At 41.3% G+C, this 16,873-nt stretch overlaps 1 protein-coding gene across 10 annotated transcripts in view; it reads right to left on the bottom strand.

Moving 5' to 3' along the window:
- Map2 (microtubule associated protein 2) overlaps positions 1–16,672 on the bottom strand; it is a 264,189-nt gene extending 247,517 nt beyond the window's left edge. For 4 of the 10 annotated variants that reach the window (XM_031367770.1, XM_031367779.1, XM_031367781.1 and 1 more), the window contains exon 1: positions 16,180–16,490. The gene's annotated coding sequence lies outside the window, so the exon portion shown is untranslated. Of the gene's footprint in view, positions 1–16,179; positions 16,492–16,650 lie in introns of those variants that run through there. The other 6 variants (XM_031367776.1, XM_031367775.1, XM_031367777.1 and 3 more) reach the window with 4 other exon arrangements.
- Between the last annotated feature and the right edge of the window lie 201 nt (positions 16,673–16,873).

Here is a 16,873-nt window from a genome sequence, read left to right as displayed (position 1 = left end):
GGACCAATGGAGTTGAGGGGTTTGCAGCCCCTTAGGACGAACAACAATATGAACTAACTAGTACCCTCTGAGCTCCCAGAGTCTCAACCACCAACTAAGGACTGCACATGGATGGGTCTGATTGTTCTGGCAGCATGTGTATAGTAGAGGATTGCAAATTCGATCATCAATAGGAGGAGAAGACCTCAGTCCTCTGAAGGTTCTGTGCCCCAGTGTAGGGGAATGCCAGGGCCAATAAGTGGGAGAGGGCGGGGTGGCAGGCATGGTGAGGGAGGAGGCAACAGGAGTTTGTTTTTGTTGTTTTTGTTTGTTTCTTTGTTTTTTGGAGGGGAAACTGGGAGAGGGGAAATTTACATGTAAATAAAGAAAATATCTAATAAAAAAAAAGAATGGAGAAAATCAACCAACCTCATATATAGATGCTAAGAAGCTAGAATAGCAGGTAAGCTATAATTTACCTTTTTCTTTCATGACATTATTTTTTCCTATTGTCCCTAACCTTTCAAGATGAATTTTATCCTCTACCTTGGCACATTCCTTGATCCCTTCATTACTTATGTCTAAGAATCATCAAGTTACAAATAATTGACAACATGATCTTCCAGGTAATGGCCATGGCAAACACTCCTTTGTCTCACAGTTGACTCATATCTAGAAGTATCAAATGACCGCACTATTAATTTCAATGAGACAATTAAAAAGAAATTTACTCTTTAAAAGTATAAGGTAAAAACTTATAAATCAGAATAAAATGAATAATAGTCCTTTTATCTTTGATTTCTCTCTATAGCTTCTGATTTTTAGAGTGTATGTATTGTTCATGCATATGATATAACTTCAATAAGGGCCTATATTATTCAGTGGCTTTATGTTCATATGACTCTTACATCATTGACTTCCCCAGACATATCTTTCTCCATCCCATCTCTGCCAGCATCTCATCCCTGCAGTCTTTCATACTGATCTTTTTAAAATTACTTGTGAAAATGTCTAACCTGTCTAAAAGCCCTTAATCCCCCACTCTCAGTGAGTTTATTTCTCTAAATCACATAATAATAGAACAGTGATTTTTAAACTGTGAGTCACAAACCCTTTGGCAAACCTCTGTCTTCAAAAATATTTATATTATAATTCATAACAGTAGCAAAACTGCAGTCATGAAGTAACAATGAAAATAATGTTATGGTTGGGAGGTCTCCATACTATGAGGAGCTGTATTAAAGGGATGCAGCATTAGGGAGGTTGAGAATCACTGCTGTAGAAATTCTAGACCTGCCACTGTTTCTCTTGCTGATTCCAATATATCATGACACCACATCCTTCATCTCATTCTCTGGGTCACCAACTCTGATGACTTTGTCATAAAAATCAAAGCTTCTAGAGTCACTCCGTAAGGACCTACAGACCTCACACCCTTGGCTCCCTGCCACCAAACAACATTCCCACTAGTGTGCTTTGCTCACTGGTGCCTGAGCACCTTTGCTTACAATATTACAACACCTGGTTTCTTTTCTAAGTCTAGCCTCTTTGCGTCCCAGGCCACACACTGCTTCTCTTCGGAAGCCTTTTACCCCTGCACATGGTGATGAATTTCATGTCTGAATTTGCACACTTCTTAGTTCATATCATCATTCAGAATATTCATTTTGCTTTCTATATTATCAGCATCAACAGGAGAATGCTTTGTGTATTTAATATTCTCTGACACAAGTACAATTTGTACAATGGAAGTTCATTATTTTCTTGCGTCGTCCAAAGTTCCTTTTGCCAGTCTTTTTTCCATAATGTTTCACTCTTTATTGATGTTTAGTGATTGCTCAATAGATAGCTTAATTGAACAGCACATGGATGAGAGAGATTCTAAGAATGCTACTCAAAACTTTATATGCAGCTTAATTATTTGTCCCATTGTTATTACTATGCCAGCATTTGAATAACTGCAGCTACGAGACATTGATGAACATAAATAATGGCTCCACACTGAAGTCATTTATTTCATAAAGCAAGCTTTAAAATAATGGAAGTCCAGGATAGAAGATAAAAAAAAAAAAGATGAAGAGTAGTTTTATATTTCACTGTCAAAAGTAAAAAAATAACTGATTTAACTGAAATTGAATTTGCTTTGATAAAATACAGTGACATCATCTTTTCATTATGACTAATCACACTTTTAAACCTCTCCTTCTCATATCTGACTTACTTTGTACATTTTGCTGCAACATGGTGGGCACAGTCTCATGTTCCTGGGTGATATCATGTTTGTTTAAAATCGGATCTGACCATGCCTATGGCCATCCCTCAACGTTTTATCTGTGTTTTGAAAATGTTTGATAGATATAATTATACAAAGGAAAATTGATTAAATAGTTTATCTTCTAATGAGGATACACTGAGAGAAATAAAACAGCTTCAAGTGATGCTAAAAGTATAAGTATCTAGTGCATTTGTTTAGTGTTATATCAAGAGCATTGTATCAAGAGTGCAAATAACCAAAAAATGTACCAAATGCTTTAGTGTAAGGAATGTGTGTGTGCGCGTGTGTAGAAAATATACTAATTATTAATTGCACAGATGATCCAAGGCCATCATGGATGACACTAGTTCATCTCAATCTAAAATGTCAGGACATTTTACCACCACCTCTAAGCAAAGTCTATTTTCCAGTAAGTTGCAGACATCCATGCCCTGTAGTTAGTTCCTTGACACAAGACTGTTTACAAGCAAAGGTGCTATGGAAGGCACTCAACAATGGACTTTATGTTGAGAATGGAATTGTTTTTTGTTTATATCTCTCAAATATGAATTTGAACTGCTCCATTTAAAGGCCTTTGAAGAACTTAGTGTGGGTACAAAAAGAGGCTCTAAGTAGTTTAAGTTAAGTCTGCATATAATTGAGTCTCTAACAGAAAAAGGATGCAATTTACATTGTATCCATTTAAAATATTATGTTAGATAAGTTACTATTCCAATCTCCACCATTGGTTTCCGAGTTTTGAAATTATTCCTCTCTTGTGATCTAACATATTAGTGAATAAGATACAGATCTTGCTACAGGGATTTAGAAGATATAATTACATCTCTGAACGCTGGGAAAGATTTAAAAAAATAATCTTCTTTTACAACCTCAAAAGTGTGATCACTGCAAGTTGAATACAAGTCAAACTGTGGTCCAGGGTACTCAGGTTCGGCCTGTGTCTTCTGCTCTTCTTTCCTGTTTCATTGATACCAGGCTCATCGGGCTCCTATCATTTTTCTTCTTTAGGGTTTTCACCTATGCCAGGCTTCTGCCTGGATTGATGTCACTCCCTCAGCTTGAATGTTCACTCACTTCTGTAGCTTGGTGTTTATTACTCTTGCCATCAAAGGCAGTGCATCCCACTGAAACCAAGCTCTTGTGATACACACACACACACACACACACACATACACCTATACATATATATACATATATATGTATATATATATATATGTACATATATATATACATATATATGTATAAATGTCTATTTGTCTCTGAGTTGGGCATTCATTTTTGTCTTATTTACTAACTTTGTGTCCTGATAAAACACTGTGTCTTTGAGGGCAGGAATTTGAATGGCTTCTCCTGAAATTCTTCACACTCAGAAAAGGACCTGTTCTACCTTTAGGATCTGAATCCCTCACTTATTAAATGAATACACTGATGAATAATTGGATGTGCTATAAGAAACACTGAGGCCCCACCAGCTTTACAGTCAAGGGGCAAAGAAACAGTAAGTGAGTCCTCCTCTTCATATAGGCATCTCATTTACTAAAACGTACTCAATCTTAACTGTTTGAAGAGAAATTTTAACTTCAGACTCTCAAGTTGAATCTGAGAGGAAGGGCAGAGAATAAATTTTCCCTGCAAGAACTGCCTCTCTCGTCTTTGCCTGCTGGTGTGGAGTTAAGATGGTTCCCCTGTAAATGGCTTCCAGTGAAGACACTTCTGAGAAAACCGTGCTCAGAATCTGCCATGCATATATAAGTAAAATCCTGTCTTCTCAGTGATAAAACAGGCACTCCTACTCTGATGGCCAAATATGTTCCTCGAAACGATCAGGACACCCTGCCTGGCCCTCTGTAATAGACATTGGAATCCCTTCACTCCCCAGAGACGGCTAGCGTTTCGGTCTTCAGCAGCCGAGAACATGTTTCTCTTTAAATATTTAAGCATGCTTTCTGCTTAATTTCTTTCCTCCAAGATGCACTTCATGCCTTTCAAATATTTGTCAACTGAAGACTCCACAATGCCTAAGCAGAGTGGGTGCAGGTGTAGTGCGACCGAACACAGTAACCATGGCAACACCTAATTCCCATTTAATTTGCCATTTCCTTAGAAGAAGCACCAACACAAGAAGGATGGGGCACTGTAGGCAGGGAAACAGGAAGGCACACAGGAGTGGGATGGTAAGTGGGAATTAGACACAGACAGCGGCCTACAGGCTTTCTCCTTCACTTCCTTTAACTAAAAATGTCAAGGCCGGGGAAGCACAGAGACTATTTTTGAGAAAAAAAAAAAAAAACAAAAAAACAAAAAAAACCCAAAACTTTATGATGGTGCATATCAGAAAAAAAAAGTTCAACCTGGCTCTTTTGGTTGGAGTCTCTTTGTACACAGGACCAAGTTTAAACACAACCAAAGTGACCCTGAAGGCCACAGTGGAGATAGTTCTAGACGATTTAAACTCCTTGGCTATCCATGTCCCCTGTGTCTGGGCATTCCTCCCCAGAGCTTAAGCTTCTTTCCTCTGAGAGTCAACCCACAGGAATGGCTCTGGAGCAGGAGGAGCCTCTAACTGTTTCCTGGATCAGACTTAGTCTCTGGGCTTTCACAGGAGAAGCTGGCACACAACGTGTTGGAATGGCCCTAAAATTCCGAGTCCCTCCCACTTTTATATCCATTTGAAAGTCAACTGAGTCACAAGACTGGGCAGGTACAACTGCCACCTTCCTCCACCCTTAGCTAGAAAAAACAGAAACATAAGCAGGCCTAGGGACACAAAGCCAGAGTGGCATACATCTTCCACAGCAGCCCTTGAACATAGTGAGTCTGGGCACAATTTACAGAGTCTCATACCTAGTTCCAAATTAACCACCTTAGGAAAGTCACCCGTTGGCTGCCTGCCTCAGCTGGCTTACAGAGACATCTTTCTCAGTCGGATACCTTTAAATTCATATGTAGTTAGTAAAAATCTTGACGGCAGGGTCTCATCTAACCCAGACTGGCCTTAACTCGCTCTGTTGTAAAAGTTTACTTGGTACTCTGATCCTCCTGTTTTCAACTTTGGAGTGCTAGGATACCAGATCTGCACTACCACGCACTGTGGATGCCATGTTGGAACTCCAACTCAGGGCTTCATGCACACTAGGCAAGCACTTTACCAACTGAACTACATCCCTAGCCTAATTTGAACAGTTTCAAATATTTAGGACATGATATTTCCAGGCACACAAGCACACCATCCTTTAAAGCCAAGGAGTTCTCGACATTACAAAGTATAGTAGTGTTATTTAAAATGCAAATATATAGGAAGTTAATAGCAAAGAGTTTATTTCAAATCAGGTAACTTTTTTTTTTTTTTTTTTTTTTTTTTTTTTTTTTTTTTTTTTTTTTTTTGGGCTTTTCGAGACAGGGTTTCTCTGTGTAGCCTTGGCTCTCCTGGAACTCACTCTGTAGACCAGGCTGGCCTTGAACCCAGAAATTTGAATGCCTCTGCCTCCCAAGTGCTGGGATTAAAGGCATTCACCACTACTGCCCAGCAGGTAACTCATTTTTTAATGACCAGCTTAAAAAAAAAAAAAAGAACTTTAGGCTCTTATAAATCCCCATGATATTCCCTGTACAATCCACATGAGTCTCTGAAATTAGAATATAGAGGACTGTACAAAGGTTTTAAAGCTTCTGATTTGGGTACCAACCATACTCATTTAATATATTCCCACTCAAAAGGAAAAGTAAACAAGGTGAGCAACAACCAACTTCCAAGTTTCACAAAGGACCACTCCATCCTATACTGGGACACTCTGCATACACTTTCTGCATGAAGCCAATTTTAGCGTGAGTTAAAATGTTTCACCCAGGACCACTCCATCCTATACTGGGACACTCTGCATACACATTATGCATGAAGTCAACCTCAGCCTGAGTTGCAATCTCTCCAGCTCATTTAAACGGTCATGGCGAAGTCAGAGTGGCATCGCTGTTCTGCTAGAGATTGAATGGTCTTCTAGTAGCTTTAGTATTTATGTTTTCCATGCAGCAAAATTCCTGAAGTCTTCCATCCTCACTCCTGCTATTTAAAGGAATGTCAAATGCACTGTCCAGGGGAAAGGATGCCATCGAAACCTTTCCATAGTTAAGTTCAAGTAGCAAGTTGTTTCAATTGAGACAATCTCCATCCACAAAGAAAACCCTTTGCCTTGAAACACAAACTTTAGCTTCAACCCTGGAACTAGTCCCTGCCAGAAATGGAGACAACTCCATCTTACAGCTTTCTACTTAGAACAATGTAGTCCAGATCCTGCTGTTGTAGAATTCATCAAACACATATGGCACATCCCGCCATCCTTTAAATCATTTCTAGATTATTTCTAACCCTGAAGACCATGCAAATGCTATGTACATACTTTATACATTGTATTTTCCAGGGAATGATAGGGGAAACCTGTGTTATATTCAGAAATTTTTTAAAAACATGGGTTTTTTTTTTTTTTTGGTTTTTGTTTTGGTTTTAGTGGTTTTGTTTTTGGTTTTTTGGTTTTTTAGAAACAGGAATTCTCTGTATAGCCCTAGCTGTCCTGGAACTCACTCTGTAGACCAGGCTGGCCTCAAACTCAGAGATCCGCATGCCTCTGCCTCCCAAGTGCTGGGATTAAAGGCGTGTGCCACCACTGCCCAGCTTAAAAATATGTTTAATTGGGTGCTGGAGAGATGGCTCAGTGATTAAGAGCACTGACAGCTCTTCCAGAGGTCCTGAGTTCAATTCCCAGCAACCACATGGTGGCTCACAGCCATCTGTAATCAGATCTGATGCCCTCTTCTGGTGTGTCTGGAGACAGCTACAGTGTACTCATATACATAAAATATATATTTTTTTAATATATATATATTATTTATATAATATATATATATTTAATTGACCACTGGTTAAATTACAGACAGAGGGCTATAGATGTTGGGAATCAATATACTTTTAAATTCACATGCTATGCTTTGCTTTCCTTTTAAAAAAAATGCTTCCTACTTTTCATGTAAATTGCACTGAATACTAAATTTCTCATGTGGAACTTTGTAGTACACTTTTAAATTAAATGAAAATTCAACTGACTAACAGTCAATCTCAAATGTAAAAATCTATGCATGCAAACATGCATGCGTGTACATATGTGGACGTGTGTGTGTATGTGTATATGTGCATGTGTGTGTCTGTCTTTGAAGATAATCACATGTTCTCATACCACTGCTGCCATTATAGTCCTCTGTGAAACACAAAATAGGTAGTGTTAATGGGCTAATAAGTTGTTACAGGTCCTATAATGAAAGAACCATATGATGAAGACTGATATCTGTGTTCCAACACTGAGAAGTCTGTGTAGGAGATAAAGGGATCAGAGCTGTTCCTTGCTATGCCTCATGGAATTTCAAAACACTAGGAATTCCTAATTGAACCCTAAAGCCACTTTCTCCCTATTTCACAAATGAACTTGCAAGATGGAATGTTGTTTATCCACACCAAAAGTAGGCTTCAAAGTATTAATATTTTCATCCTGCTCAAGAGAATACAAAGAAAACAACTAAGTTACTCTTTTTAGAGGTAAGGTAGACAAAGTTAGCAGGAAAACTTCAAAACTGTTAAGATACACAAAACTAGTATTAAAAGTTCAAAGCTGGACATTACTGAATTGCCTTTGTGCTTCTCAAAATGATGCTGTAGCATTATTTCCAATCCAATGTTAAGAGCCTTTCTCCTACCAGCTCATTAAAGCATACCACTGTTCCAGCATTTACAGTGTATTTGCGATGGACCCATTTACAGTGAGAAAATAAATGGTTGCGGTTATTGTGGCAATTCAGTGTCCTAACCATCTTCAGTAATGAGAATGAAGTGCGAAGGCTTCATGCAGACACAATATATTCTGTCTCTACAAACCCATATGTATGTTTGTTTCCTCACAAGCCTTCTGTAAACTTAAAAGATCTTTATAGTTATGGGATGAAATGTAGTTGTGGATATTCAAGCATTGTGCTTCATGGTAATTTTCAGGTGCATTCGAGACTAGCTACAAATAATGTTATATAGATAAATTAAATTAGAAATAATTTACTTAATATTAAACTTAGTTTAACATGTATTGATTGATCCAGTGTATTTGGTATATATTAGTGGGATTCATCTAACCCATCTAATGACAAGAATAGACAGCCAGTAGCCACTGTTCAGTTAACTTCAAAACCAAAGGCAGCAACAAGGAAAACTGAACCATTATATTTTGTGTCAGGTGAATCAAATAATTTTTAAAAATTATTTGGCCATCCAAACTTTTCACTTTGAAGAAATGATTCATCTAAATATACCTCTGAGGCCTGAAAATATTTTTTAGATAATTTAAAGAAATGTGCTGAGGTCTGGTGGTGATGGCACATGCCTTTAATCTCAGCACTCCTGAGGCACAGGTAAGTGGATCTCTGTCAGTTTGAGGCCAGCCTGGTCTACTGAGTGAGTTCTAGGACATCCAGAGCTACACACAGAAACTCTGTATCATTAGAAAAAGAAAGAGAGAAAAAGAGAGAAAGAGAGAGAAGAAACAAAGGTGGAGAGAAAATAATTGCCACGAGTAACTATCAATTAAATAACATGCCTAAGAGCTATGAGGATGTTCAGTTTGTAATGTGTTTGCTGTCTAAATATGAGAACTCAAGTGGATCTCTAGGACCCAAAAGAACCCAAGTGCACAGTCACTTGGGGTGAGGAGTTGAGAGAAGTAGATCCCCAGAGCTCCCTTTCCCAAAACAGATAGAGAGCAGTTGAGAATGGTCCCTAGGGTTATCCTGTGACTCTGCATACATTGCACTAGTATGAGTAAAAATCAATGGGGACACACAAAGCAGCAACTTGTCTTTCTGATTTGGAATGTCTTACTGAGGTAGGATGCTTCATGAGGAAGCATTAGAGACAAGTAAAAGACTAGGCCTAGGATATACAAAAAGGATGTTCAAAGATAGGACCAAAACAGGGATGGAGTCTTAAGGGGGAGAAATCTGATTAAAGCTGCATGTTAAAAGAGAAATAGAAACATAACCGTAGATAATGTTTATTCAAAACAGCCCCTGTATTTTCACTTTCCAGTGATCAGTGATGTTTTTGTTGTCTGTTCACTTAAAAGTGGGTATTAGCCATAAAGCACAGGTCAACCATGCTACAATCAACAGACCCAAAGAAGCCAGAAGGGGAAACAAAATAGATATTGGAAGTTGATGGAAAGAGGGAACTGGGTGGGTGGGAGAGGAGATGGGGACAGGAGTAGAGTGGCAAGGATGATTAGATTTAAGGAAAATCAGCATGGGAGGGCAATTTCTAGGGCTGCAAGAGACCTGAGATGAGTGGAGGCCCCAGGGGGTATATGCAGGTAATTCTAGCTGAGACTCCTAGCAGTGGCAGATATGGATCCAGAAGTTACCACCTCCTCTAGCCAGGCAGGACTCCCAGTGTTTGGATAAGGACAATAATCCACCCACAAAATCTTCCATCCAAAATGTGTCTTGCCTACAAGTGCAGGGGCAAAGATAGGGCAGAGATGGAGTGCATGGCCAATCAACTACTGCCTAAAATTGAGACCTATCCCATGGGCCAGAACCAATCCCTGACACTATTAATGATGCTCCATTATGCTTGCAGACAGGAATCTAGCATAACTGTCCTCTGAGATGCTCCACCCAGCAGCCAATAGAAAGAGATGCAAAGCCCCAGAGACAAACAGCAGATAGAGCTCAGGGACTCATATAGATGAGTTGGGAAAATAATTGAGAGACCTGAAGAGGACAGGGACTCCACAGGAAGACTGAAAAAATAAACTAACCTGGACCCTTGGGTGTTCCCTGAGCCCTAACCACTAAACAAAGAGCCAGCATGAGCTGAACCTAGACCCACTGCACATATGGAGCAGATGTGCAGCTTGGTCTTCATGAAGGTCCCCCATCAACTAGAGCAGAGGCTGTCCCTGAGTCTGTTGCTTGTCTATGGATCCTGTTCCACCAAGGGGATGGTCTTGCCTGGCCTCAGTGGGAAAGGATGCACCTAGTCCTGCTCTGACTTGATGGGGAGGGGGTGGCTAACCACCCAGAGGAAGGGGCCCCCTTCACAAACAAGGAAGGTGGTATGGGGGAGGGTTTGTATGAGGGGATACTGGGAGTAAGGGGGGCTGATATTGGGATCCAAAGTGAATAAATAAATAAATCTAATTTAAAAATTGAAAGAAATGAGAGAGGAAGAGTGGGAGGTAGGAAAGCAGGAAAACAGAAGAGGAAAAGGAGGTTAGAAAAAGTCCAACTCCACATCTCTAAACTCATATGTGAATGAGCTTTCAAATGGCTAAGAAACACTTAAAGAAATGTCCAGCATCCTTAGACACCAACAAAATGGAAATCAAACTGACTTTGAGATTCCATCTTACACCTGTCAGAATGGCTAAGATCAATAACACAAGTAAAACGTCATGTTGGCAGGGATGTGAAATGGGGATGCTCCTCCACTGCTGATGAGAGCGCACATTTGTCCAACCACTATGAAACCAATATAGTGGTTCCTCAGAATGGTGAAAATGGACCTACCTGAAAATCCAACTATAGCCCTCTTAGGCATATACCCAAAGGACTGTCTATCCTACCTTAAGGTCACTTGCTCAACAGTGTTCATTGTGGCTTTATTCTTAGTAGCCAAACACTGGGAACAACCTAGATATCTCTCAGCAGAAGAATAGATAAAGAAAATGTGCTATATTTATTTATATAATGGAATATCACTCAGATGGTAAGAAAATGACTTCATGAAATTTGAAGGCAAATGAATGGACTAAAAAAGGAGTCATCCTGAGTGAGGTAACTCAGACCTGGAAATATAAATACAGTATGGGTTCACTTATAAATGAATATTAGCTGTTAAGTGAATGATACCCAAGCTATCTAATATCTAATTTGACTTAAGACCCATGCCACAAGAGGAAACTCACACCTAACACTGTTTGTGTAACCAAAAACCAAGTACTAGATAGCCTAGAGACCTAGGGTAAAACCAAATACTGATATATATGTATATGTATATATACATATATGACTTCTAGTGACATTCTGCTATACTCACAGATCAGTGTCTTATCCAGTCATCATCAAAGGGGCTTCCTTCTACAGCAATGAGAATAGATGGAAAGACCCACAGCCAGATATTACACTGAGGGAGGGGGGAGAGGGAGAGGGAGAGAGAGGAACTAAATGTGAGGTCTCCATCAAATCGCTTCGCTATGAGCTCAGGGAAGCCTAAGGAAGAAGATGAAGAAAGATTGTAAGAGCCAAAGGGGATGGCAGACACAAGGACTACAAGGCCCCCTGAATTAACTAAACAAGGCTCCTATGACACACAGAGAACAAAACAGCTCTCGCAGGGCCTATACGGTTCTCTACCAGGTCCCCTGCATATACAGTACAGCTATTAGCTTAGTATCTTTATGGGACTCTTGACTGTGAGGACAAGTGGTCTCTGACTCTTGAGCCTGCTCTTGGGACTCTTCTCTCTCTGTTGGGTTGCCATGTCCAACTCTGATATGGTAGTTTTGCTACATCTTATTATATTTTAATTTTTTATGCTTATTTGTTTATCTCTTAGAAGTCTGTTCTTTTCCAATGAGTGAAAAAAGAGGAGTGGACCCAGAATGGAGGGAAGATAGGAAGGAGGAAAGGGAGGGCAAACTACAATCAGGATATATTTTCAATAAAAGGAAATGTGGAAAATAACAAATGAGTTTAGCTATGTATGACAGAATACTCCTGTCACCCAGCATTGCAAGACCCCGAGGAAGGAGAGTAGACCTCAAAGTAAGTGAGCTCCCACTGGGAATTCTAGGTCATTTGTGCTACATCAGGATACATGGAGATACATTGTCTCAACGTAAATAAATAAACTAAAGGTTAGGTTGCCCTAAAAATGTTATTAGCATCTCAAAAATCAGACAGACAATAGATAGAATAGATGATAGTAGGTAGGTAGATAGATAGAGAAGGAGATAGATAGGTAGATAGATAGATAGATAGATAGATAGATAGATAGATAGACAGATAGATAGACAGACAGACAGATAGATGATAGATTGAATTTGTCCCTTCTGTTACATGTTGTAACAACAGCAAAAATATTTTTAAAATCTCCCCTGTGTACAATATAAACTTAACAACAGAGTGAAAGAGATTCTGTTCTTTCTTCTGTTCTGTCAAACAATTCCCATAAAACCTGTAAATAAAATATATCACTGCTGAACATGTTACCACAAATAGGAAAAGTTCATCTCTTCGAGAGGAATGACCAAAGTTCAAAGTTCAAAGGTTAGATTCAAAATGTTTCCCAGAAAGTAAACTGATTGTGCTCACATTGTTTTAAACTTTTGATTCAGTACAGACCTGCTTTCAATGAGAATCCCGTAAAGTACCCACAGCCTTGAGCTCAATGTAATGATGTGGGAGGAGAGGGGACACAACACTGCATTGAGGTAGAAAAGCAAAACAGATTTTTTTCCACTCCACCCACATCCACAAGATCTCATCTGCATCCTCACAGGGACAAGCATTTGGTGCCTGAGAATTTCCTTGTATCCCTCCTCCCTTCTAAGCTACCACCCACCCGGACTTTCCCACAGACCCTCTCCCTTGGTTTCAGCTCTTTATAGATCCCATCTTCCTTAGCAGTCCCATATTTGCTTTTGGTGCTTGCAAGAGCTCCCTGGCACTCATCATTCTCTGAGAATATCAGAAGTTGGTAAGAACCAATACAGCTCACAAAATGACGTAAGAGTCGCAGAGCTTACTAACATCTGTAACTCATGGGGATCTGACACAAGAGTCAATAAATGTTCCAAAATGCCTCCTTTTAATTAGTGATTTACCTAAGACCTAGCATTAAGGGTTAATACTGATAGGAGAGTGTTTTCTTTATCTCTGGTTATTTTAATCAGTTGAGCAATGAAAAGTATTTAACAGTAAGAGTCACCCTAAGCTCCTCCCCCCAACATAGAAGTCAGTTTTCTGTGCTCTGTCTCACAGGGACAATAATGAATCACAGAGGAGTATATCGGATGTCATTTCTACAACTAAGCAAATGTAATACCTACTTGATTTTAAATGCCAAAGTGCAACAGTGTAATCTTTTCTGTCATCTAACAGCCAGTAACATTCAACAAATATATGTGTGTCTTAAGGAAATGTTAAAAATCTACCAAACAATTGTTTTTCTTTCTTCAGTCTGACATTTTGAAAATGTGTAAAGTGGATTAAAGCAGGGGATGCAGGGGGACGGGGTTGAAATTGTTCCTTCAGGCCTAGAACATTCTGTGCCAAGTCTCATTTCTGGCTGTGTTTTTCTGGCCAAATCCAAGACCCCTGAAAAGAAATACATAAAAGAGAAAACTATGCCTTTAACCTTAGGAGAGCAGTGTTGGCAGAGGCCACTGTGGGAAGAGCAGGGCTTCTGGCCTGGGATGAGTGGAATGGGTGTGCTGCTGGAGTTTGGTTTCCATTGAGAGGATGCCGGCTCCCTCAATGAGACTGCATCACCTACTGGCATGAGGTCATGGCTGTGCCAGTTTCACTGGGTCAGGCTCTCTCAGCACATTCTTTCTCCCTCCTCCCTGAGACGGTGCTGTAAACAAGTCAGAGAGAGAGAAAGCAAGAAAGCAAGCTGCTGTGGAGTGAGCACGTCCTAAATTCAAAATGCCTGCAAACTCTGGCTCCACCTGTGGTAGTCTAGACAAACGTAGGGGCAGGAAGCAGGACAAGAATAGCCAGCAAGAAAGGGCTTGCTTGGTTAGAGGGGAGGGGAGGAGTTAAGACAGGAGAGAAACAAAGAAAATACAAATTAATATTACTAAAATATTAAGGTTTTTTTTTTTTTTAAAGGGAAGCTAAACTGCCATGGATGTCTTGTTGTACGCCAAACAATTTCCCACGTATGAGGTTAAAAACTTTGGAAATTAAATAAATGTTCCAGCAAACTGAGAAATATGAAAGAATAAGATCAAGCAAACCACAGATAAACAGCATGTATCAAATAAGAGATCAGTGGTCTGCTAATATCGAAATCATGAACGCAGATCTTGAGCTGAGAGAATCAGACAAAAAAACCTCAAGGAAATTAATGTTACAACATATATACATAGACATGGGCACAAGTACAATGCTTTCCTATTGAAAGAAAACCAGGACTTTCACCTCATCTCGATGGGGAGGTCCTGTGTGCACGGGGTGGGGGGAGATGACTCGAACTGATTTGCAAATCCACAAGGATTTCTACTAAAAATAAGACACTAGGTTCTGTTGAAGGAATGCTCTTGTCACCTAGGCTGTAATCTTCCTTGTGGGCATGAAATCAAAAGCATTTTAAAGGGCTTTGTTTGTTCCATCTATTTTGACTGCCAAAAATATCATACCGACCCACAGTAAAATGACAGGGTGACAGTGTTCTGCTTTTTACATGGGCTGGTACCTGCAGCTCACACATAGGGACCTTTTGCATAATGTGGCTCACATAAAAGGCTTTGTTCTCCACGGGCCTCGCTGTGGCTATGAGCCTCCACTTCAGTTTACAGTCATTTCCTCTCACAGATCATTTAACAAAATTCTGTCTTTGCTCTTTAAGCTGGTTCCTTACTGATATTCATTTATTCTTTTGTGTATCACACCTGGAACTCTGCACCACCCAAGGAGAGTTTGTTGACATTATTCGTTGTTGTTTTGTCACATGCATTTCATTTATAGCAGATCCTCAAACCCCAGAAAACAAATCTTAAAAGATGTGCCTTTTAGCTGTCCACTCCATTTTGTAGTATGTTTGTAGGGCTTATGTGCGTGTGTATGTCTGCATCTTGACAAAAGCTTCACGCCCAGTTTCAAAAGGTGTCCTGGCTGCCTATCTTACACTCAGAGCTTACAACAGAGGGCAAAGAGTAGTTATCACAAGCTAGCTTGTTGCTAACCCATCCTTTTTGCAGATGCCAGAAGGAAAAACACCAATTTCCAGTTTTCAAGAATGGTGCTTTCTGACTCTAGCGCTCACTCTCCCCTCCCCCTCCTCACACACCCAAACACACACCTCCCCACTAGGGCTCCTAGGCACGCTCTGCCTTTAAATTTCCATCTTAGAACAAAGGCGAGGATAGGGAAGGCAGTCATTAGTTCAGTCCCCCACTCCCAAAGAAAGGCTTTAGGATCGGAGAAGTGAATAGAAGAGCAGATGCAGCTGGGTACCCACCCCTCTCATTTGGGAAGAAAGGACTGCATAGAAACCCAAGCGCTGTCAGGCTTGTACCTCCGAGCCCCGCCCTCTACAACCAAAGAACAGTTTTTCATTTTCCTAAATTTACCAATGTATACCAATTCTCCCCTTCCTGTTGTCTGTGGAGAAATAATTTGAAATTTGAAATTGGCTTAGCTCCCCTCACCTCTTTCCTCTCTGTGCAGAGTTCTTGGGCTGTGAGCACACAGAGACAGGCACGCATAACAAACTAATAAAATAAAAATAAATCGTCTATCTTTAATTCCCTTCCCTAGGATCTTTGTATCATTTCTTACTCTCCTTTCTATAGCTCTGGCAATATTAACTCTCAAAGCATACACCCTAACCTGAACCGAAGTTTCCAGTGGTTTAAAAGTGGTACCTAACAAGGTCGCTGGCTCATCTTCAAATCTAGAGCTTAAGTACCTAGCCGGGTCTCTTGCCCTGGAGTGACATCTGGAGAGGTCAGACCTGGACAGCACCAACCAGCGCGGACTCCCTCCCGTGGCACAGGGGACCGGAGCAGCAGAGACCAGCTGGTCCGGTTCCTATTCTCCGTGCTGCGGCTCCACTCAGGCGGAGGCGCAGAAGGAAGGACCAGGCTGAGTTAGGCGGGACGGTGTCTTACCTGGGCGCGGAAAGTGGACGCACCCGCGGTCACAGCTGACTCGCCGAGCTACAGCTCCTCCGTGGGAGGAGCCGGGGAGACCGAGCAACGGAAGAAACGAAGGAAAGAAGGAGGGGAGAGAGAAAGAGGCCTGAAGGGAAGCGGAGGTAGAGAGGATGCTGCCGCCGCCGCCGCCGCCTCCACCGCCGAGAGCCCGCGCAGCCCGAGCGCCGCCCCGTGCGCGCCCCAGCCCGGCTCCGCGGCTGCCCCGCCCCGGCTGTTCCCGCCCCGTGCGCGCCCCAGCACAGCTCCGCCACGGCCCGCACAGAGCTGCCACCGCCGCAGTGTAGGGGAGGGGGAGCGCCGGGCCCCGCCTCCTGCCGCAGCCAGTAGCCCGCCCCGCGGGGACAGCCAGCCTTGGAGCCCCAGAGAGCCCCGCCCAACCAAGGCCAAGGGCGGCGAGGGCAGCCGGGACCTGGCTCTTTTCCTTACCAGGGGTGGCCTGCTCTGCAGAACTGTCCTTCCAGGCTTGCAAAGTGAGCAGCAGAGACAAGCCGGTCTCCTTAAGGACGACCTTGGAAAGTCCGGAGACAGTCGTTTCAGTCAGTCATTGGGAGGGTCGCCTTGTCTTAGAAGCCTCTCTTTGCCTTCTTTGTCTCACAGCTGAAGCAGGTTCAATGGACCACTTGATAGAAAAAAATGCTCACTGATCTTG

Source organism: Mastomys coucha, unplaced genomic scaffold, assembly GCF_008632895.1.
Source record: "Mastomys coucha isolate ucsf_1 unplaced genomic scaffold, UCSF_Mcou_1 pScaffold14, whole genome shotgun sequence".
Classification (NCBI taxonomy): Eukaryota; Metazoa; Chordata; class Mammalia; order Rodentia; family Muridae; genus Mastomys; species Mastomys coucha.
This window is presented reverse-complemented; position numbering and strand designations above follow the sequence as displayed.